This window comes from Bombina bombina, chromosome 2 (genome assembly GCF_027579735.1).
Source record: "Bombina bombina isolate aBomBom1 chromosome 2, aBomBom1.pri, whole genome shotgun sequence".
Lineage (NCBI taxonomy): Eukaryota > Metazoa > Chordata > Amphibia > Anura > Bombinatoridae > Bombina > Bombina bombina.
The window spans coordinates 1,184,286,100-1,184,309,805 of NC_069500.1; the positions used below are offsets into that span (position 1 = coordinate 1,184,286,100).

At 39.3% G+C, this 23,706-nt stretch overlaps 1 protein-coding gene across 1 annotated transcript in view; it reads right to left on the reverse strand.

Annotated features, from left to right (window-relative positions):
* Window positions 1-20,638: 20,638 nt before the first annotated feature.
* The window catches only part of ACSL1 (acyl-CoA synthetase long chain family member 1), a 307,660-nt gene continuing 304,592 nt past the window's right edge, over window positions 20,639-23,706 (reverse strand). The window contains exon 23 of the transcript XR_008400727.1: window positions 20,639-20,906. The gene's annotated coding sequence lies outside the window, so the exon portion shown is untranslated. The remainder of the gene's footprint in view (window positions 20,907-23,706) is intronic.

Sequence of the window (23,706 nt, forward strand, 5' to 3'; positions counted from 1 at the left end):
ATAGTTCAATCTATGCAAATTTTCAGGTTGACTCATAATTTCTTTAAAATATTCAATAATGATACATGCATTCCTTATATTTACCACTGAGCTTCTACCACTCATAAAGCCCACCTGATTAGGATGTATAATATTTCCCATGACATTTTTTAGTCTTTCTGCGATTACAGTGGTCAATATCTTATAGTCTACATTAAGTAGGGAGATTGGCCTATATGAGTCCATCTTTTCAGGATCTCTTCCTTTTTTAAAAATCATAATTTTAACTGCTTTAGTAAAATTCATTGACATTACGCAATTCTCTATATAACAAAAATTGAATAAACTAGTCAAATGTGTAACAATTTCTTTATTTAATATTTTGTAAAATTCAGCTGGAATTTGGTCCGGTCCGGTCCGGGGGCTTTATTTAATTGAGTTTTATTTATTGTTCTCTCTACTTCCTCCTCTGTAATTGGTAGATTAAGTTTTTCAATTTCCTCTACTGACAGGTTGGGGACAGTGATAGTTTCCCAAAATAATTCCTTTCGGATATTATCTAGCTTGCATGCACTATAAAACTTTTGATAGGTTTGATAGAAAACCTCATTAATTTCTATTGAGTTATGTATGGGTGTATCAGTTACTCTTATTGTAGATATTATATTATTTTTCTTTTCAGACTTCACTAGTCTAGCTAAAAAGCTACCTGTTTTATTCCCAAATTTCATATATTTTGCTTTCTTTTTGATATCCTCTCTTGTCGTTTCTCGAAAAAAGAATAAGTCTCTCTCACGTTTTGCTTGAATGTACCTAGACCAATTATTCTTTGAGGCACAATGGAGATATCTATTAAACATATTAGTTAACTGATTAGTCAGTTGTTCCTCTCTCTCCCTTCTTTTTTCCTGAATATAGCCATAAAGCTTATTACTTCTCCCCTTAGTACAGCTTTAGCTGTTTCCCATAGAATTTCTAATCTATCTTCATATTCTCTATTTAAATTTAAAAAGATATGCCATTTTTCTTTTAGCATAGATACAAAAGATGCATTTTAAGCATGTATTTAGGGAAAAAAAAGAGTTTCTCTTATAGCTTCTAGAGTTTGTATCATCTAAAACTAATTCAAGTGTAATTGGGGCATGATCCGAAATTGCAAAATCCTTTATATCGGCTTTAGATTCCATTCTGAGAACTGAGTCAGATACCAAGAAGTAGTCAATTCTAGACAATGATGATAATGATTTGGATAAACAGGTAAAACCTTTAGCATCTGGATACTGTAAACGCCAAATGTCAGATAGTTTAAGTGTTTTTTTAAATGTATGTAGGGTTCTCATTTCCTTTGTTATTATATAGTCCTTCCTTCTACCTTTTACACTTTTCCTGTCTATTGGAAATTTGGGTGTTAAATTAAAATCTCCAGCTATTATTAAATTTGTCTCTACATAATTCAGCAGAAGGGCCTGTAATTTCCCCCAGAATTCCGTATCCAAGTTATTAGGTCCATAAACACTACATAGTGTGTAAATCTTTCCCCTAATTTCTAATTGCATTATAAGATAGCATGCATTATCATCTAATTTTACCTCTATAATCTTATAATCCAAACTTTTACTTAGCAAAATAACAACACCTTTCTTCCTCTCCTTACATGGCGTAGCGAATACCTCTTTTACCCAATTAACTTTTAACTTAGCTAGTTCTACTGTGGATAATCTAACCTCTTGCAAAAATGCAATATCTGTATTGAGTTTTTTGAGATGCTTTAGAATTGACTTCTTCTTAATTGGTGGCACAATTCCCCCGACATTCCATGAAGTAAAATGCACTAGTTGTTTTAAACCTGTGGCCATCTTATTAATCTAATATACAATCGAGGTTTAACCGCCTCATTTTTTCCCCCCTAACTTTAATAAACCTGTATATGTAGAGGGGATTGAGGACAGGACCAGGAGGAAAAGGGAAAAAAAGAAGAGAAAAGAAAAGGGGAAAAAAAAAAAAAAGGAAGGAAAAACAAAGAAATATAAGAAAGAAATAAAAATCATTTAGCACCATCTGGATATACTTTATTGTGAGCTTCATAACCTAGTTGCAAGATATTGTATAGCTTCTTCACTGGAAGGAAAGATTTAAAACCTTCCTTATCTCCTATCTTTAAAATCGCAGGGTAGATTACAAACGCTTGTACTCCTTTTTGGATAAACTGTGAGCACAGCTGGGACATTACTTTCCTTTTATTGGAAGTTTCCAGCGAAAAATCCTGGAAAATAAGGATCTTCCTATCCTCCAGTGTTAACGGTTCTGAAAGTTTTTTTATAGTGTTTTAGAATTTCTAGTTTATCTTTATAATTTAAAAATTTTGCTATTACAGGTCTGGAAAAGGATCTATTTGTGTGCTCTTCTGTTACCAGCTGTTTGTTTAAACCTATTCTGTGTACTCTTTCAATTATAATATCTGGGCCTTGATATTCCTAATTGCTTTGGAATATCTTTTGAAATTAATGCCTCTAGATCTGGGTTTGTAAATTTTTCTGGTATGTCTATGAATCTTAAATTGTTCCTTCTCAATCTATCTTCTGCTGAATCAACTCTCTCTTGTAGTTTTGTAATTTGCCCTGAAAGTTGCTTAATTATATTACTTTCAGTGTCCAGTTGATCCTCTAGATCAGAAATTCGGTTTTCTGCCTCACCTAGCCTCTGGTTAAATTGTTTTACTTCCTTTGAAATTGCTGAGAGATCTAGCCTTATTGTGTCAAATTGAGGCATCAATAGAGCTGTTATCTGATTTATTAACAGTTGTGTATCTATATTAGCATGCGTTACGGTTAGGCTTTCTGAGCTTTCTTGTATTTGTTCATTTACAGTTTTGTTCTTGTTTCTCTCTCTGCTTTTGGCTGCCATAGTGATTGGTGATTTATCTTTCAGGTTATGGACAAATCTGTCCATTTATCTTTAATCTGCTCCCTTGAAGTGAGGGTTATCAGTATAAGTGAAAAGAGGAAAGTGTAGTTTAATTAATACAAGTGAGACCGTGATGATAAAAAAAAAAAAAAAAAGGAAAGGTGAAAAAGTTCTAGGAGGGCGACAGGCGACCTCTAACAAGCGTGGGGGAAAAAAAAGTGTTAAATTTCAGTGACTATTAGTGATAAGTGTGTGTGGGGGAAAAAAAAAAAAGTGTACACACTACTGTGAAAAGGAGGGAGTCTTATACTTTGTGAATGTCATATACTGCTTGCAATGTTTTAATTGGCAGCACAACAGATTTGTTAGTATCTAGCCTTGGCTTTTTGCATTCTAGGCCTTTGCTTTCTTATGTGTGTATGGCCCAATCACACTCCTATAAAATATTAACTTAAAAAATCTACACCTATACACAAATAGCAAAGAGCGGTATATGTCAACCTTTGTATGGCTCTCCTTTCCTTCAACAATCTAAACAATCCTAGACTGAAGCAAAATATTAGCCCAAAATATTATATAGAACTTGTCTAACACACTCTATTAAGCCGCTATACTAAATTCACAGTGGAGGGAAAAAAAGAAAATTAATGAACAGCAATATTGCAGCTCTACTATATAGGCAAAACAGGATTATCTTGAAAAAACAAAGACCTTATGATAAATGGATTTATAGTAAAACAGATCTAAGACTTATTTTGCTTATTTAGAAGTAGAGAGATCACTTTAAAAAACAAGTTTAAACTTTTGGTTCTTTCTTATTATAGCCCCAATTTTTCAATTAGATCTATACACAGTTGACACTTGTATATTGGGCGTTATTTCAAAAATTCACCATAAATATCATCATAGGGATATAAATCTACATATAGTGTATAGATAGCAAGAGAATTTTACTGAAAGAGACTTTTTAAGCTAGAAAACATTATTTCAGAAGAATATTTGCAGATTTTCATAGCTGAAGCTATAAAAGTTTCTTGAACCCAAGCAATTAATATGTCTTCCTGAATTAGAGCAGTCCCAGAATCGGCTTTCCACTAGTTACTTGTCAAACTTAAATGAGATTTTTCTGAACATATACATCTAAGTCTTAAGACTTCCAATTTCCATGTCCACAGATTTTTAAATGACCATAGCAGGGAGCTTTTTCCTTCTTTAAGGAGGAGATTTTTTCAGCACTTATAAAGATTTTTATCCTTCTAATTTTTCAAGTAAAAGTTCTGAATAAATCCCACAGTTACACTTGAGAGAGTCTCTCCAAACAAGCACACACTCCAGTCCTGTGAACTTCTCCTGTAATCCTTTTAAATTATTTTAACTTTCTTTACTTGACTATTATACAAGTTATGCAAAGTTCTTCTGAGATTTAACAACCCCTTGCAAGATAGATGTAAAAAACAGGAGAGTAATGAAATGTTCACTGAAACATGAGTGTAAGCCTCTTCACTGGGACTTTTTGTAAAGACTTAGTGCTGTGCTGAAGTGCTAATACCTTTGAGACACTGAGAAGCACTGGGAGCATTTACATTTATTAGCATTTTTCAAGGCCTGCCAACACAGTAACCTGGCAAATTTCATCAAAAGTATGAGGAATTTGTTAGACTGCTTTTCTAGGGTGTGCAGCTTCCCTGTGGTCTTAACACCAACAATCGTCCATCAAGTTTTTATGCGTTTTATACCACCAGACTTATATGCAACTTTTAACCCTTACAGCCTTCTCTGTTTTTACGGCTAGCAGTGTTCACCTTATCCTTGGCAGCCTTATTCCATACCATATACCATGTTCCCCAATGCTTCTTTTACCACCACCACTGCACGTAGATTCTCAGCTCGTGTTATTCACCCAGACTTTAAGCTTTACACTTAACATGCCCACAATATAATCCAGAGAAAGAACACTTATCTTTATGATGCAGCGTTCGTGTGTTCGTCTCCAACGAATTTTTCCCAGATGTCACATTCAGAAGGTGCTGCTCCAGCTACAAAGCTTTCCTAAGCAAGTATGAGACTTGGCGGAGTATCGCTATACTCGTGTTCGTGAACCGCTTCCAGCATGTGCTTCTCTGCACCGGCACCCGATCTCTCTTGGTGCTCCTAGCTGGCTTGCGGCACACACGCCCGGCTCCGATAACAGGCAAGGGCTTGAAACTGGCGGGATAGCTTTTCCTCGGTCAGCGCGACTCTTTCGCGCTCTGCTGCCGTGCGTCCCGCCCACCGGAAGTCTCAATCACACTCTGAGTGATTCTATTATTGCTCCATACTCCAATCTCCCCACTGTCTCTCAGTAGCAACTCCCTGAAGGTAAAATTGGGTCTGAGAACCCCTCTCAACAAAGAATCTGGAGCACTTAAATTCTTAATCTTCTTCCTGGGATGCAAAGATAAGACTAACATACCATAGAGATACACTTTAATTTTTTTTTAATCTCTGTGCCGGAGTTGAATTCCCAGGAGTAATGGATTGTGGACTCTCACCTCCTTTATGAAAGAACCTAAGATTTAAAAAAGGTATATGGGAAAGTGAAGGCTCAGACATCTACAGTGGGTCTGCCCACTCCAGTATCCACCAGATAATACACAACAGACCTTATAGCGTTGCTTTTACTAGCGGGCTAGAGAAATGGTAAGCAACCTACAGAGAATGCCCCTTTTTCTTATATCTTATATAGTCAAAATAGAGTCAGAAACAGTAACAATAACATTTCAGATTCTGTCACTTGTAGCTGCTCATCCACAAACCTTTGATGCTGTGACCATATTGAATCTGCATCGAACCAGCATCGTTATCAGTCGCACAAGTTTGGTTAGTTAGAACACTGCAAAAGTAGTGCCAGAAAGAACATAACACACATATACTAAAAATATTTCATAGAATAATGCACAATACAATTTCACTCCTCTAAACTGTAATCAGAGAAAAGGACTGATGCATAGAAGCATTGTACCTAAAAGCCAGAAAATGCAGCTTAATGGATAGTAAAGTCCAAATTAACTTTCATGATTCAGATAGGGCATGTAACTCTAAACTTTCAAATTTACTTTGATCAAATTTGCTTTGTTCTCTTGGCATTCTTAGTTAAAAGCTAAAGCTAGGTAGGCTCATATGCTAATTTCTAAGCCCTTGAAGGCCGCCTCTCACCCGAACGCATTTGACAATTTTTCCACAGCTAGAGGGCGTTAGTTCATGTAATTCATATAAATAACATTGTGTTTATGCACGTGAAGTTATTTAAGAGTCAGCACTAATTGGCTGAAATGCAAGTCTGTCAAACGATGTGAGATAAGGATGCAGTCTGTAGAAGCTTAGATAAAAAGTAACAGTTACAGAGGTAAAAACAAAATTTATGCTTACCTGATAAATTTCTCTCTTTCCGGATATGTCCACGGTGTCCTCAATTACTGTAGGGAATATAACTCCTGGCCAGCAGGAGGCGGCAAAGAGCACCACAGCAAAGCTGTTAAGTACCCCTCCCCACAATCTCTTGTCATTCGACCGAAGGAAAATGGAGAAAAGTAGCAAAACAATGTAGAGGTGCCTGAAGTCTAGTATAAAAAAAACACAACTGTCTTTAAAGGGACAGTCAAGTCTAAAAAAAACTTTCACGATTTAAATAAGGAATGCAATTTTAAACAACTTTCCAAATTTACTTTTATCACCAATCTTGCTTTGTTCTCTTGGTATTCTAGTTGAAAGCTAAACCTAGGAGATTCATATGCTAATTTCTTAGACCTTAAGCCTCTAATCTGAATGCATTTTGACCACTAGAGGGTATTAGTTCATGTGTTTCATATAGATAACATTGAGCTCATGCACGTGAAGTTACCCTGGAGACAGCACTGACTGGCTAAAATGCAAGTCTGTCAAAATAACTGAAAAAAGGGGGCAGTTTGCAGAGGCATAGATGCAAGGTAATCACAGAGGTAAAAAGTGTATTTCTATAACATTGTTAGTTATGCTAAACTGGGTAATGGGTAATAAAGGGATTATCTTTCTTTTTAAACAACAAAAATTCTGGTGTTGACTGTCTCTTTAAAATACAGGGCGGGGCTGTGGACTCACCATATCCGGAAAGAAAGAAATTTATCAGGTAAGCATACATTTTGTTTTCTTTCCTAAGATATGGTGAGTCCATGTCGTCCTCAATTACTGTTGGGAATCAATACCCAAGCTAAAGGACACAGAGGGAAAAGACAGGTATACCTAAACGAAAGGCACCACTGTTTGAAGAACTTTTCTCCCAAAAGAAGCCTCAGCCGAAGCAAAAGTATCCAATTTATAAAATTTGGAAAAAGTATGCAAAAAGGACCAACTTGCAGCCTTACAAATCTGTTCCACAGAAGCTTTATTTTTGAAAGCCCAAGAAGAAGAAACAGCCCTAGTAGAGTGAGCTGTGATTCTCTCAGGAGGCTGCTGTCCAGCAGTCTCATACGCCAAGCGAATAATACTTCTCAACCAGTGAGAAAGAAGCAGCAGTAGCTTTCTGACCTTTACGCTTTCCAGAAAAACAAACAATGAAGAAGACTGGCAAAAATCCTTAGTCGCCTGCAAATAGAATTTAAGAGCATGTACAACATCCAGGTTGTGCAACAAACGTTCCTTATGAGTAGAAGGATTAGGACAGAGAGAAGGAATAACAATTTCCTGATTAATATTTCTATCCGAAACAACCTTAATACGAAGAACTGCCTTATCTGCATGGAAAATGAGATAAGGGGAATCACACTGCAGAGCTGAGAGTTCCGAGACTCTCCTCGCAGAAGAGATAGCAGTAAGAAACAAAACTTTCCAACATAACGTAATATCTATGGAATGCATTGGCTTTAAACGGAGCCTGCTGCAAAACTTTAAGAACAAGATTAAGACTCCAGGGTGGAGCAACAGACTTAAACACAGGCCTGATTCTGACCAATGCCTGACAAAAAGATTGCACATCTGGCACGTCTGCCAGACGCTTGTGCAGCAAAATAGATAGAGCAGAAATCTGACCCTTCAGAGTACTGACGGACAAACCCTTCTCCAGACCTTCCTGGAGAAAGGACAAAATCCTTGGAATCCTGATCCTACTCCAGGAGTAGCCTTTGGATTCACACACCAATAAAGATCAGAAAAAACACGCTTAGACAGAATTAAGCGGTCAATCTCCAAGCAGTCAGCTTCAGAGACGAGATTTGGGTGAAGGAAAGGACCCTGGATAAGGAGCTCCTTCCACAGAGGTAGTCTCCAAGGTGGGAGAGACGACATCTCCAGATCCTGCAAGGCCACGCAGGAGCTATTAGAATCACTGATGCCCTCTCCTGCTTGATACGAGCAATGACTTGTGGAAGGAGAGCAAATTTAGGAAACAGGTATGCCAACCTGAAGTTCCAAGGAACTGCAAGAGCATTTATCAGGACGCCCTGAGGACCCCTTAACCTTGACCCGTACCTTGGAAGTTTGGCATTCTGTTGAGACGCCATCAAATCCAACTCCAGTACCCCCCATTTTATAGTTAACCAGGAGAACACCCCAGATGGAGTTCCCACTCCCCGGGTAAAAGGTCTGTCTGCTCAGAAAATACGCTTCCCAGTTGTCCACTCCTGGAATGCGGATGGCAGATAGGCAGCAATTGTGAGCCTCCGCCCACTGAATGATCCAAGCTACCTCCTTCATGGCTAAGGAACTCTGAGTCTCTCCCTGGTGGTTGATGTAAGCCAATGAGGTTATGTTGTCTGACTGGAACCTCAAACTGGGCTAAAGCTAGTTGAGGCCAAGCCATCAAGGCATTGAACATCACTCTCAACTCCAAAATGTTTATGGGGAGAGCAGATTCCTCCTGAGACCAAAGTCCCTGCGCCTTCAACGAATCCCAGACTGCTCCCCAGCCCATCAGACTCCGAAAACATGTCCCCTGAGACAGATGTTCCTGAGACAGCCAACAAGCGAGAGAATCTCTTGACAACTGATCTAGCACTATCTAATGAGACAAATCTGCACAATCACCGTTCCATTGCTTGAGCATGCATAATTGCAGAGCTCTCAAGTGAAATAGAGCAAAAGGGATGATGTCCATGGAAGCAACCATCAGACCAATTGCCTCCATACATTGGTCACTGATGGCTGAACAGCAGACTGTAGAGACAGGCAAGAGGAAAGAACCTTGTTTTTTCTGACCTCCGTCAGAAATATCTTCATTAAATGGGAATCTATAATGGTCCCTAAGAAAACCACCATTATAGCTGGAACAAGGAAGCTCTTTCCCAAATTTACATTCCATCCGTGGGAACAAGGAAAAGACAACAGATCTTTGTGTGAGATTTTGCTAGTTGAAAAGATGGCGCCTGAACCAGAATGTTGTCCAGATAAGGCACCACAGCAATTCCCAGAGACCGAATTACTGCCAAAAGAGCCCCCAGAACCTTTGAGAAAATTCTGGGAGCTGTGGCAAGGCCAAATGGAAGGGCCACAAACTTAAAGTGAGTGTTCAGAAAGGCAAACCTCAAAAGTTTGCGATGATCCCTGTGAATAGGAACATGAAGATACGCATCCTTCAGGTCTATGGTCGTCATGAACTGACCCTCTTGTACTAAAGGAAGAATAGAGCGTATAGTCTCCATGTTGAAGGAACGGTACTCTGAGAAACTTGTTTAGACACTTTAAGTCTAGATTGGAGTAGAACCCCAGACCCTGTTCCTAAACTGGAACAATCACTCCTAGATAGGAAAGGTCCTGTACACATTTCAAGAACGCCTCTTTTTATTTGGTATGCAGATAATCTTGAATGGTGGAACCTGCCCCTAGGGGGTAAGGTCTTGATTTCTAACTTGTAACCCTGGGATACTATATCCATGGCCCAAGGATCCGGGACATCTCGTATCCATGCTAGAGAAAACCGAGAAAGTCTGCCCCGCCCCCACTTGATCCGATCCCGGATTAGGGGCAACCCCTTCATGCTGACAGACTCAGCTGCGGGTTTCTTAGACTGCTTCCCCTTGTTCTAAGACTGACTGGGTTTCCAAGAAGGTTTGGACTGATCCTGCTTGGCAGAGGAGGGGGAAGACTTACCTCTGACGTTACGGAATGAAAATTACTCGGACGTCCTTTCGGTCTATTTTTCTTATCTTGTTGCAGAAAATAACCTTTACCACCGGTGATATCGGAAATAATGTCTGCTAAACCAAGTCCAAACAAGGTCTTACCCTTGTAAGGAATCGCCAAAAGTTTAGACTTGGATGAAAAATCCGCTGACCAAGATTTCAGCCATAATGCAAAACATGCCAATACAGCAAAACCAGATATGTTGGCTCTTATTACTGACGCTTCTTTGCAAGTCATTAAGTTAGAAGAATTGGCTAACTTAGGAGCCTTAATTCTGTCCTGGATCTGCTCCAAGGGAGTCTTAGCCTGGAGAGACAAGGCATCAAACCAATAAGCTCCAGCGCTTGTCACGGTAACAATACACACTGCAGGTTGCCATTGGAGACCTTGGTGAACATACATCTTTTTAAGTAAGCCTCCAGCTTCTTATCCATTGGATCCTTGAAGAAACAATTATCCTCAATAGGAATAGTGGTAATTTTTGCCAGAGTAGAAACTGCACCTTCTAACTTGGGTACCGTCTGCCACGACTCCTTAATGGAGTCTGCCACCGGAAATATTTTCTTAAAAACCGGAGATGTGGAAAAAGGAACCCCAGGCCTCTCCCATTCCCATGCTATCTGGTCTGGTACCGGAAACACCTCCACAGAGGAAGGAACGTCAAAATATCTAATTTACTAGCGCCTAGATTTAGAGTTCTGCGGCCAAAGGGTGCGTTAGCTACGCATGCTTTTTTCTGGCCGCACCTTTTAAATACCGCTGGTATTGAGAGTTCACAGAATGGCTGCGTTAGGCTCCAAAAAAGGAGCGTATAGCATATTTAACGCAACTTCACCTCTCGATACCAGAGCGGTGCTTACGGACGCGGCCAGCTTCAAAAACGTGCTCGTGCACGATTCCCCCATAGAAAACAATGGCGTGTTTGAGCTGAAAAAAAACCTAACACCTGCAAAAAAGCCGCGTTCAGCTCCTAACGCAGCCCTATTGTTTGCTATGGGGAAACACTTCCTTCGTCTGCACCTAACACTCTAACATGTACCCCGAGTCTAAACACCCCTAACCTTACACTTATTAACCCCTATTCTGCCGCCCCCGCTATCGCTGACCCCTGCATATTATTATTAACCCCTAATCTGCCGCTCCGTAAACCGCCGCTACTTACATTATCCCTATGTACCCCTAATCTGCTGTCCCTAACACCGCCGACCCCTATATTATATTTATTAACCCCTAATCTGCCCCCACAACGTCGCCTCCACCTGCCTACACTTATTAACCCCTAATCTGCCGAGCGGACCGCACCGCTATTATAATAACGTTATTAACCCCTAATCCGCCTCACTAACCCTATAATAAATAGTATTAACCCCTAATCTGCCCTCCCTAACATCGCCGACACCTAACTTCAATTATTAACCCCTAATCTGCCGACTGGAGCTCACCGCTATTCTAATAAATGTATTAACCCCTAAAGCTAAGTCTAACCCTAACACTAACACCCCCCTAAGTTAAATATAATTTTATTCTAACGAAATAAATTAACTCTTATTAAATAAATGATTCCTATTTAAAGCTAAATACTTACCTGTAAAATAAATCCTAATATAGCTACAATATAAATTATAATTATATTATAGCTATTTTAGGATTTATATTTATTTTACAGGTAACTTTGTATTTATTTTAACCAGGTACAATAGCTATTAAATAGTTAAGAACTATTTAATAGCTAAAATAGTTAAAATAATTACAAAATTACCTGTAAAATAAATCCTAACCTAAGTTACAATTAAACCTAACACTACACTATCAATAAATTAATTAAAATACCTACAATTACCTACAATTAAACCTAACACTACACTATCAATACATTAATTAAATACAATATCTACAAATAAATACAATGAAATAAACTAACTAAAGTACAAAAAATAAAAAAGAACTAAGTTACAAAAAATAAAAAAATATTTACAAACATCAGAAAAATATTACAACAATTTTAAACTAATTACACCTACTCTAAGCCCCCTAATAAAATAAAGACCCCCAAAATAAAAAAATGCCCTACCCTATTCTAAATTACAAAAGTTCAAAGCTCTTTTACCTTACCAGCCCTGAACAGGGCCCTTTGCGGGTCATGCCCCAAAGAATTCAGCTCTTTTGCCTGTAAAAAAACCCCACATACAATACCCCCCCCCAACATTACAACCCACCACCCACATACCCCTAATCTAACCCAAACCCCCCTTAAACAAAGCTAACACTAAGCCCCTGAAGATCTTCCTACCTTATCTTGACCATACCAGGTTCACAGATCGATCCAGAAGAGCTCCTCCGATGTCTTGATCCAAGCCCAAGCGGGGGGCTGAAAATGTCCATGATCCGGCTGAAGTCTTCATCCAAGCGGGAGCTGAAGAGGTCCATGATCTGGCTGAAGTCTTCTATCAACGGCATCTTCAATCTTCTTTCTTCCGGATCCATGTTCATCCCGCCGACGCGGAACATCCATCTTCACCGACGACTTCCCAACGAATGACGGTTCCTTTAAGGGACGTCATCCAAGATAGTGTCCCTCGAATTCCGATTGGCTGATAGGATTCTTGATAAAGGCCCAGAGAAGGCCGAAACGCGTAGACAACAATGGTAAGCCTTATTTCATTTGAGGAATATATTGTGATTATTCTACACATTGTTTTTATCTTTCTTTCCACAGGTTTTATACATATTTTTTCCCCCTGATTTTTTAATATTTTTATTTTATTTTTGGAATTGTCTGCACTGTGTCATTCAGTGTGCTCTTACCTTCACCACCACAGCCACTCCAGGCTGGCCACATCTACACTAACATTCTACATTTTTTCTATCCCTTTCTTTTGGAAGCACACCAAGGAGGAGTATCACATTGGATTTATTTTGGATCAAGGTATAAATTTTTGAAAATTTTGGAAATTTTCTCACATACTGACTACCTCTTGCACTGACTTTTTAAGGACACATTTTTTCACTTTGGACATTTTGATACTTGATTTTTTGAATTTTTTTATCTTTTGAAAGATTTTTTCACTGTTTATATTGCAACCTTTGATGTAATCACCCCAGTTTTAGCTCACTTGGAGTATTACCCCAAGTCACTGTGTAGCACTACTGTTTATATTTTATTGTATACTGTTATTTTCGACTATTAATATCTTTTATTGTATAGCGTGGATCCATGCTTTTTAGCCTTGTATTTCAACTACATTTTTAACATTACATGATGAGCTGTATTAAACATTTTTAACACTTTAAACCTTAGCCATTTATTGGCGCCTGGGATTTACCTTCATATTTACTATTTCTCCAGGTGATAACTAGGTATCACCCCCCTAGGCTGATAAGGTTCTAGTAGGCGCTGGGATATTTTCATATTGTTTACCGCTGATAGGATTCTATCAGCCAATCGGAATTAAGGTAGGAAAATTCTGATTGGTTGATGGAATCAGCCAATCAGAATCAAGTTCAATCCGATTGGCTGATTCAATCAGCCAATCGGATTGAACTTGATTCTGATTGGCTGATTCCATCAGCCAATCAGAATTTTCCTACCTTAATTCCGATTGGCTGATAGAATCCTATCAGCCAATCGGAATTCGAGGTACGCCATCTTGGATGACGTCCCTTAAAGGAACCGTCATTCGTCGGGAAGTCGTCGGAAGAAGAAGATGGGTCCGCGGTGGAGGTCTTCAAGATGGAGCCGGTCCTTATCGGATGAAGATAGAAGATGCCGCTTGGATCAAGATGGTTGCCGGTCCGGATCGCCTCTTCTTCCCGGATAGGATGAAGACTTTGGAGCCTCTTCTGGACCTCTTCAGCCGCCAGATGATGGATGTCTAGCCCCCGCTTGGATGAAGATTTTGGAGCCAGGACGGATCGGTGTGATACCCGGCGAGGTGAAGACAAGGTAGGAAGATCTTCAGGGGCTTAGTGTTAGGTTTATTTAAGGGGGGTTTGGGTTAGATTAGGGGTATGTGGGTGGTGGGTTGTAATGTTGGCGGGGGGGGAATTGTATGTTTTTTTTTACAGGCAAAAGAGCAGAATTCTTTGGGGCATGCCCCGCAAAGGGCCCTGTTCAGGGCTGGTAAGGTAAAAGAGCTTTGAACTTTTGTAATTTAGAATAGGGTAGGGCATTTTTTTATTTTGGGGGGCTTTGTTATTTTATTAGGGGGCTTAGAGTAGGTGTAATTAGTTTAAAATTGTTGTAATTTTTTTCTAATGTTTGTAAATATTTTTTTATTTTTTGTAACTTAGTTCTTTTTTATTTTTTGTACTTTAGTTAGTTTATTTCATTGTAGTTATTTGTAGGAATTGTATTTAATTTATTTATTGCTAGTGTAGTGTTAGGTTTAATTGTAGAGAATTGTAGGTAGTTTAATTAATTTATTGATAGTGTAGTGTTAGGTTTAATTGTAGATAATTGTAGGTAGTTTAATTAATTTATTGATAGTGTAGTGTTAGGTTTAATTGTAACTTAGGTTAGGATTTATTTTACAGGTAATTTTGTAATTATTTTAACTATTTTAGCTATTAAATAGTTCTTAACTATTTAATAGCTATTGTACCTGGTTAAAATAAATACAAAGTTACCTGTAAAATAAATATAAATCCTAAAATAGCTATAATATAATTATAATTTATGTTGTAGCTATATTAGGGTTTATTTTACAGGTAAGTATTTAGATTTAAATAGGAATAATTTATTTAATAAGAGTTAATTTATTTCGTTAGAATAAAATTATATTTAACTTAGGGGGGTGTTAGTGTTAGGGTTAAAATTAGCTTTAGGGGTTAAAAAATTTATTAGAGTAGCGGTGAGCTCCGATCGGCAGATTAGGGGTTAATACTTGAAGTTAGGTGTCGGCGATGTTAGGGAGGGCAGATTAGGGGTTAATACTATTTATTATAGGGTTATTGAGGCGGGAGTGAGGCGGATTAGGGGTTAATAACTTTATTATAGTAGTGGTGCGGTCCGCTCGGCAGATTAGGGGTTAATAAGTGTAGGCAGGTGGAGGCGACGTTGAGGGGGGCAGATTAGGGGCTAATAAATATAATATAGGGGTCGGCTGTGTTAGGGGCAGCAGATTAGGGGTACATAGGGATAACGTAGTTGGCGGCAGTGTACGGAGCGGAAGATTAGGGGTTAAAAAATTTTTATAGAGTGGCGGCGATGTGGCGGGGCTTCGGTTTAGGGGTGTATAGGTAGTTTATGGGTGTTAGTGTACTTTAGAGCACAGTAGTTAAGAGCTTTATAAACCGGCGTTAGCCCAGAAAGCTCTTAACTACTGACTTTTTTCTGCGGCTGGAGTTTTGTCGTTAGATTTCTAACGCTCACTTCAGACACGACTCTAAATACCGGAGTTGGAAAGATCCCATTGAAAAAGATAGGATACGCAATTGACGTAAGGGGATCTGCGGTATGGAAAAGTCGCGGCTGGAAAGTGAGCGTTAGACCCTTTCCTGACTGACTCCAAATACCGGTGGTAGCCTAAAACCAGCGTTAGGAGCCTCTAACGCTGGTTTTGACGGCTACCGCCAAACTCTAAATCTAGGCCTAGATTTTTTTAGGGTTGACAATGACAGTAACATCGGAGTCAAGGGTAGCCAAAACCTCCTTTAATAAAACACGAAGGTGTTCAAGCTTAAAAGATACCACTCTAGCATCAGAAGGAATTATACTATTCAAATCTGAGATTTCACCCTCAGAGGCTACCGATGTATCTTCCTCTTCAGACTTGTGAGAAAGATCAACCTGGTTAGCAGCTGTAGTCAGATCAGAAACCTTACTATCGGATTCCCTAAATTTCCTCTTGCGTCTTCCCTGTAGGATGGTAATAGCAGCTAATGCTTCAGATACCACAGAGGATACCTGAGCAGCAATTTCTGAATGCAAGTAGACTCCTCCAGGAGATTGTGAGGAACCGCAGGGCACTGCATGTGAGGTTGTTAAAGCTTGGGATGTCTGAGGAGGAAGCTGCGGAATTGCCTGAACAGCATCAACCTTCGGGAGTGGTGGCTCAGGAACAAAAATTCTATCTTTATACATCAAAGTTCTTTCAATGCAAGAACTACAAAAGGACAAAGGAGGTTCAACATGGTTTTCTGAACAAAGCTTGCAGTTAACAGATGGCACAAGCTCCAGGTCCATTTTGCAAATAAAATTAACAATACAGCAATATAGAATTTTTTTTTATTTTTTTAAAAATTTTAACCTTCAGTACTGTCTCTTTACGAAGATCCGTACTAAAAGAAACTAATGACTAACAGTTAGCTTGCAATAAAAACCCCCAACAAAGTCCGTTAAATTAGCAAAAAAAAAATGACTAGCCACAGAAATTCAGAAACCTCTACACCTCAGCTCTATTACTGATGTGCCTACCTGCCTCCTCTGCACTTTGGACAATTATAGCGCTTGAGATAGATTCCGGAAGGTTAACTACAGAGACCGGAAAGAAGTCTGCTATAAGCTGCGCAACATTGTAAAAGTGCTTGCTTTCAAGAAAAAAAAAAAAAACGCCACAGCAAACAGTTCCGCCTCTTCTCTTACGTCAGAGGCGGTCCTGGCCGCCATTAGGAATTTAACGATAAAAATCGAAAACTTTCCCTACGAGTACCCCAAAGCACCCATCCGTTATCAAAATGAACTTGTATGCAATAATAAAACCATACTGAGCCACCAGTGATCCACTCACTCCCTATTACAACTCACAGTGCCTGCTCCCTGCAGTTATGAGTCCTAATTATCCAGGACTGTAACCCCAAACATAAAGTGCAGAATTTTCTCTGTTTTTTAGTGCCAGTGATTTAAGCAAAAAAATGGCACTTACCTGCATCTCTGGCTGTCCGGCAGGAGGACAGCTCACCTGGCATGAAAGGAAGCCACTCCTTACAGAGACCTGTGAAAACAAGAAAGGTAAACCTACTCTGGAAATCTATATAAGGGCAGCAATCTTAAGAAAATGCAGTGAGGCCCCCTCACAAGTTCCTAACTGCTTAAAAGCTACCACTGTCCTACTGAAGAGACTAACGTGGAGTATAGCTAAACCTAGTCTTGAAATGAAAGATCAGAGCAAACCTAATCTGGCTTTCAAAATAAAAAAAAATCTTGAAGAAAATTTTAAGACACCATACTTCACCTCCTCCTAGCGCCGAATGCAAAGAGAATGACTGGGGATTGTGGGGAGGGGAGTGGTACTTAACAGATTTACTATGGTGCACTTTGCCTCCTCCTGCTGGCCAGGAGTGATATTCCTAACAGTAATCAAGGATGCCTTGCACTCACCATATCTTAGGAAAGAAAAGTATATTTCTATAACAGTGTTGGCTTTGCAAAACTGGGGAATGGTAAATAAAAGGGAGTATCTATCTTTTAAAACTATAACATTTTTGGTGTTTACTATCCCTTTAAATGAACAAGTAGAGTCTATATCCACTAAACTGAGGACAGGAACTAAAATAAAACAGAGTTCAAGGGGTACTAAACCTTTTTGACAGGCTAAGGAAAATTAACCCCTTAGCATCTCAATCATGAGGTTTTCATGACATGAATGTTTTATCTGAATCATGAAAGAAACATTTTGTTTAACATGTCCCTTTAATGCTGGAGCAGGCCATACTGACTCAATTGACATTGATTTTTCTTGTGTTGGACTTTCACTTGTGTTGGACTTTAACCACAATTTTTATGGGACAACATTCCCCAATCTGAATCCTTGTTTGGTCTCTTTATAATTGTAATTGTTGTTTATCCATTATTTATTCATCATTTATGGTCTAACATTTATACATTGTCAATGATATATATTGTCCAAGATACATTTACATCACTTATTTTATTCTTTTATTACTTTTTCAATTCATCACTGTATCCTATTTTAAACTTATTCGCTTGTTATAAATTAGATTCTTTTTAATCATCCCACTTAAGAGCGTCTTACATCCTCATTTACTACAAATACCTCTGCCTTTGGCGCTGTATACTATACATCACCTGAATCATTTATATTTAGACCAGCTAGGAGGTCTTTGTATACCAGCTTGAGGTATATCCTTGGCGCTCGATCTGAATAATTTTTTACCTAACACTTAGTTGTAATGAGCATATGGAATCCAATAGCTTTATTGCTGTGAATTGTTGCTCCTATCATTATACAAATAATAGGGACTGTCACTATACAGCCTACAGAATAAATATATATAGGACAACAAATTGTTTAAAGATCACTACAGTATAAGTACTTGGATATATAATATAATAGTATCACTAAGTAACGTGGTATCCAACAGTATGAGTATTTGCATCAATAATAGTATCACTGAGTAACGTGGTATCCAACTAAATGCTATAATTGAGAATTGACTATATAGTCAAGTGATTGTGGGTACTACCTCATAATGCGCTATGGCAAAGGTAAAGAGGTAATGGAACTATAATATCTGAATATGCTCATTACAACTAAGTAACAGCCACATTATTTACTAAGGAGATAATCTCCCAAATTTTTCTAAACAGGGTCCCTGAGGTATTTTATTTATATTCAAGTTGGTATGAACACAACAGAAAGGTGATTTACATTAACAACCAATAGGTATCGAATATAATTTGGTCTTACTGTGCGCACCAAACATATTCTGTTTAATATATATTCCAATTATTTTGAGACATCATATATAAAAATACAAATTACACTCAAGACTCTGGGTGAATTCACTAATATATATCTGACTTTTACACAATATAATTTAGCTTCGCCTGTTATTATTGCAGACGAATTGACAACTACTAGCTCTCTAGGGTTTTTAAGTGTGCCCATTTTGTAATATTATCTATTAAAATTTAACGTTTTAAAGTGGGATTTTTTTTTTACACATACACCACGCTATACCTATAAATACCATTGTGGGTTTGAGTGCTACCAATGTGTACACTTTTTTTGCAACTATCTTTGGTTGTATATGTAAATAAGAACTAACATGGGGTCATAAAAGAGAGGGGTGGATATTTCCATAGCCCCTCTAACAAAGAAGGTTGGGTCAAGCAACTTGATCTCTTGGAAACATGTAAAAGAATTTTGTGTTTAACAATTCAAGTGTTCATTCTACTTGGGAGGCTGCTGCAGCCTGAGTGAATCTTTCTGACCCATCTCCCTGGGTCACATACCAAACCTAGTAAAGTGTAAGGTTTCTGTTATTTCTTCTTTTTATTTTAAAAACTGTTTGCTTGTGTATAACATCTTTGTTAACATCTTTTTATTAATAATGCATTGTGCTAATTTTTCGCGTAATAAATCATTCAATTATTAAGCTTTGGCCTTTGTCTAATATTTGAACCATGTTACTGAAAGAGAATGGTAGTATTAGTACTGTGATTTTAGGTTATTTTTTGCTAAAAATTGTATTCTGAGAATTAATGTGTAAGTATGGGTTTTTCCTTAGGATTTCCCCTTTAATAAATCGTGAGTGGTGGCAGCTTATTAGTTTGAGTGGCAGTAAAGGGGAGTTTTGGGGATTTTTTTTTCTAAGTCTAGTACAGACTAGAGAGTGTTAACCCTTGCACCCACTGAACTAAGTCAAAGGCTTGCCTGGAGTGGCTATACTGTGACAGATTAGTGAAAGTAGAAAACGTCTGTTAACCCTTTCTGTGCCAAACAAGTGACTGGCGCAGGGTTGGTTAACCTTGGTAGTCACAATACAATTTCACACACATTTCCAAATTACTTCTATTATCAACTTTGCTTCATTCTCTTGGTATCCTTTGTTGAATGAGCAGCAATGCACTACTTGGAGCTAGCAGAACACTTTGGGTGAGCCAGTGACAAGAGGCATCTATGTGCAGCCACCAATCTGCAGCTAGCTTCTAGTAGTGCATTGCTGCTCCTGAGCCTACATAGGGTAAGCTTTTCAACAAATAAGAGAATGAAGAAAATTAGACAGATGTTAATTTGGAAAGTTGTTTCACGATTCAGATAGAAAATGGAAATTTGTGAAACCGTGGATTTACCAGTGGATCAAATAAAGAGGGACTTCCAGTCATGAAGTATAAAATACTTCATGCTGAAAGTTCCTTTATTTGTCTAAAGCGTTCACCGCACTGAGCTCCTCAAGCAGCCCACGGCAGAATGCTATTTTGCTGTGAGGTGACGCTTCGACCTCATAGCCAAAAACTGTGCGGGCCAGCTGGCACCATGTTGGATAACTCGCACCCTATTGGCTTAGATTACCTCACAGCAAAACCGTGTTCTGCCGTGGGCTGCTTGAGGCGCTTAGCGCAGTGAACACTTCAGACAAATAAAGGAACTTTCAGCATTAAGTATTTTATACTTCATGACTGAAAGTCCCCTTTATTTGTTCCACTGGTAAATCCTAGCGTTTCACAAATGCTAGGATTTACTATCACTTTAGCTATCTATTTAGCCATTATAATACAGACGAAGACTGTTGGGTCATTCATATCTATATTCTTAAAGGACCATTAAATACAGCAGAATTGTATAATCAACAAATTAAAATGAAACTTTAGAATTGACTTTAGTGTTCCTTAAAATTGAATTCCAAATCAGACAGACACACAGACTAAAAACACAGTCAATTCAAATGAAAATTGATTTATTTTGGTTTCCTTCATGTTTTTGGAAGTAGAGAAGGGAACTTTTTTGGTTTGTACAAGATCCACGCTTTAGGCAAACTTTGAAGTTACCACACAATTTGGATAAAAAGGTCATGCTGCATTTTGTGCAATAATATAAATGATAATTACCCTAGGCTGCAGTGCATCATAATTACATAGTGCAAACAGTTTTGTGCTTGATTTTAACTAATTCCTCCCTTGTGGCTTTCAGTTCTAACAAATACTTGTACTAGGGCAATTTAACATAGAATACAAATATAACAAACAGTGGTGCTAAAAATGTCCCTTTTGCCACAAAAACAGAATTTATGTTTACCTGATAAATTTCTTTCTCCAACGGTGTGTCCGGTCCACGGCGTCATCCTTACTTGTGGGATATTCTCTTCCCCAACAGGAAATGGCAAAGAGCCCAGCAAAGCTGGTCACATGATCCCTCCTAGGCTCCGCCTACCCCAGTCATTCGACCGACGTTAAGGAGGAATATTTGCATAGGAGAAACCATATGGTACCGTGGTGACTGTAGTTAAAGAAAATAAAATATCAGACCTGATTAAAAAAACCAGGGCGGGCCGTGGACCGGACACACCGTTGGAGAAAGAAATTTATCAGGTAAACATAAATTCTGTTTTCTCCAACATAGGTGTGTCCGGTCCACGGCGTCATCCTTACTTGTGGGAACCAATACCAAAGCTTTAGGACACGGATGAAGGGAGGGAGCAAATCAGGTCACCTAAATGGAAGGCACCACGGCTTGCAAAACCTTTCTCCCAAAAATAGCCTCAGAAGAAGCAAAAGTATCAAACTTGTAAAATTTGGTAAAAGTGTGCAGTGAAGACCAAGTCGCTGCCCTACATATCTGATCAACAGAAGCCTCGTTCTTGAAGGCCCATGTGGAAGCCACAGCCCTAGTGGAATGAGCTGTGATTCTTTCGGGAGGCTGCCGTCCGGCAGTCTCGTAAGCCAATCTGATGATGCTTTTAATCCAAAAAGAGAGAGAGGTAGAAGTTGCTTTTTGACCTCTCCTTTTACCTGAATAAACAACAAACAAGGAAGATGTTTGTCTAAAATCCTTTGTAGCATCTAAATAGAATTTTAGAGCGCGAACAACATCCAAATTGTGCAACAAACGTTCCTTCTTTGAAACTGGTTTTGGACACAGAGAAGGTACGATAATCTCCTGGTTAATGTTTTTGTTAGAAACAACTTTTGGAAGAAAACCAGGTTTAGTACGTAAAACCACCTTATCTGCATGGAACACCAGATAAGGAGGAGAACACTGCAGAGCAGATAATTCTGAGACTCTTCTCGCAGAAGAAATCGCAACTAAAAACAAAACTTTCCAAGATAATAACTTAATATCAACGGAATGTAAGGGTTCAAACGGAACCCCCTGAAGAACTGAAAGAACTAAATTGAGACTCCAAGGAGGAGTCAAAGGTTTGTAAACAGGTTTGATTCTAACCAGAGCCTGAACAAAGGCTTGAACATCTGGCACAGCTGCCAGCTTTTTGTGAAGTAATACCGACAAGGCAGAAATCTGTCCCTTCAGGGAACTTGCAGATAATCCTTTTTCCAATCCTTCTTGAAGGAAGGATAGAATCCTAGGAATCTTAACCTTGTCCCAAGGGAATCCTTTAGATTCACACCAACAGATATATTTTTTCCAAATTTTGTGGTAAATATTTCTAGTCACAGGCTTTCTGGCCTGAACAAGAGTATCGATCACAGAATCTGAGAATCCTCGCTTCGATAAAATCAAGCGTTCAATCTCCAAGCAGTCAGCTGGAGTGAAACCAGATTCGGATGTTCGAACGGACCCTGAACAAGAAGGTCTCGTCTCAAAGGTAGCTTCCAAGGTGGAGCCGATGACATATTCACCAGATCTGCATACCAAGTCCTGCGTGGCCACGCAGGAGCTATCAAGATCACCGACGCCCTCTCCTGCTTGATCCTGGCTATCAGCCTGGGGATGAGAGGAAATGGCGGGAACACATAAGCTAGATTGAAGGTCCAAGGTGCTACTAGTGCATCCACTAGAGCCGCCTTGGGATCCCTGGATCTGGCCCCGTAGCAAGGAACTTTGAAGTTCTGACGAGAGGCCATCAGATCCATGTCTGGAATGCCCCACAGGTGAGTGACTTGGGCAAAGATTTCCGGATGGAGTTCCCACTCCCCCGGATGCAATGTCTGACGACTCAGAAAATCCGCTTCCCAATTTTCCCTGGTATGTGGATAGCAGACAGGTGGCAGGAGTGAGACTCCGCCCAAAGAATAATTTTGGTTACTTCTTCCATCGCTAGGGAACTCCTTGTTCCCCCCTGATGGTTGATGTACGCAACAGTCGTCATGTTGTCTGATTGAAACCGTATGAACCTGGTCCTCGCAAGCTGGGGCCAGGCCTGGAGAGCATTGAATATCGCTCTCAGTTCCAGAATATTTATCGGTAGAAGAGATTCTTCCCGAGACCAAAGACCCTGAGCTTTCAGGGATCCCCAGACCGCGCCCCAGCCTATCAGACTGGCGTCGGTCGTGACAATGACCCACTCTGGTCTGTGGAACATCATCCCTTGAGACAGATTGTCCAGGGACAGCCACCAACGGAGTGAGTCTCTGGTCCTCTGATTTACTTGTATCTTCGGAGACAAGTCTGTATAGTCCCCATTCCACTGACTGAGCATGCACAGTTGTAATGGTCTTAGATGAATGCGCGCAAAAGGAACTATGTCCATCGCCGCCACCATCAACCCGATCACTTCCATGCACTGAGCTATGGAAGGAAGAGGAACGGAATGAAGTATCCGACAAGAGTCCAGAAGCTTTGTTTTTCTGGCCTCTGTTAGAAAGATCCTCATTTCTAAGGAGTCTATAATTGTTCCCAAGAAGGGAACCCTTGTTGACGGGGATAGAGAACTCTTTTCCACGTTCACTTTCCAGCCGTGAGATCTGAGAAAGGCCAGGACAATGTCCGTGTGAGCCTTTGCTTGAGGAAGGGACGACGCTTGAATCAGAATGTCGTCCAGGTAAGGTAC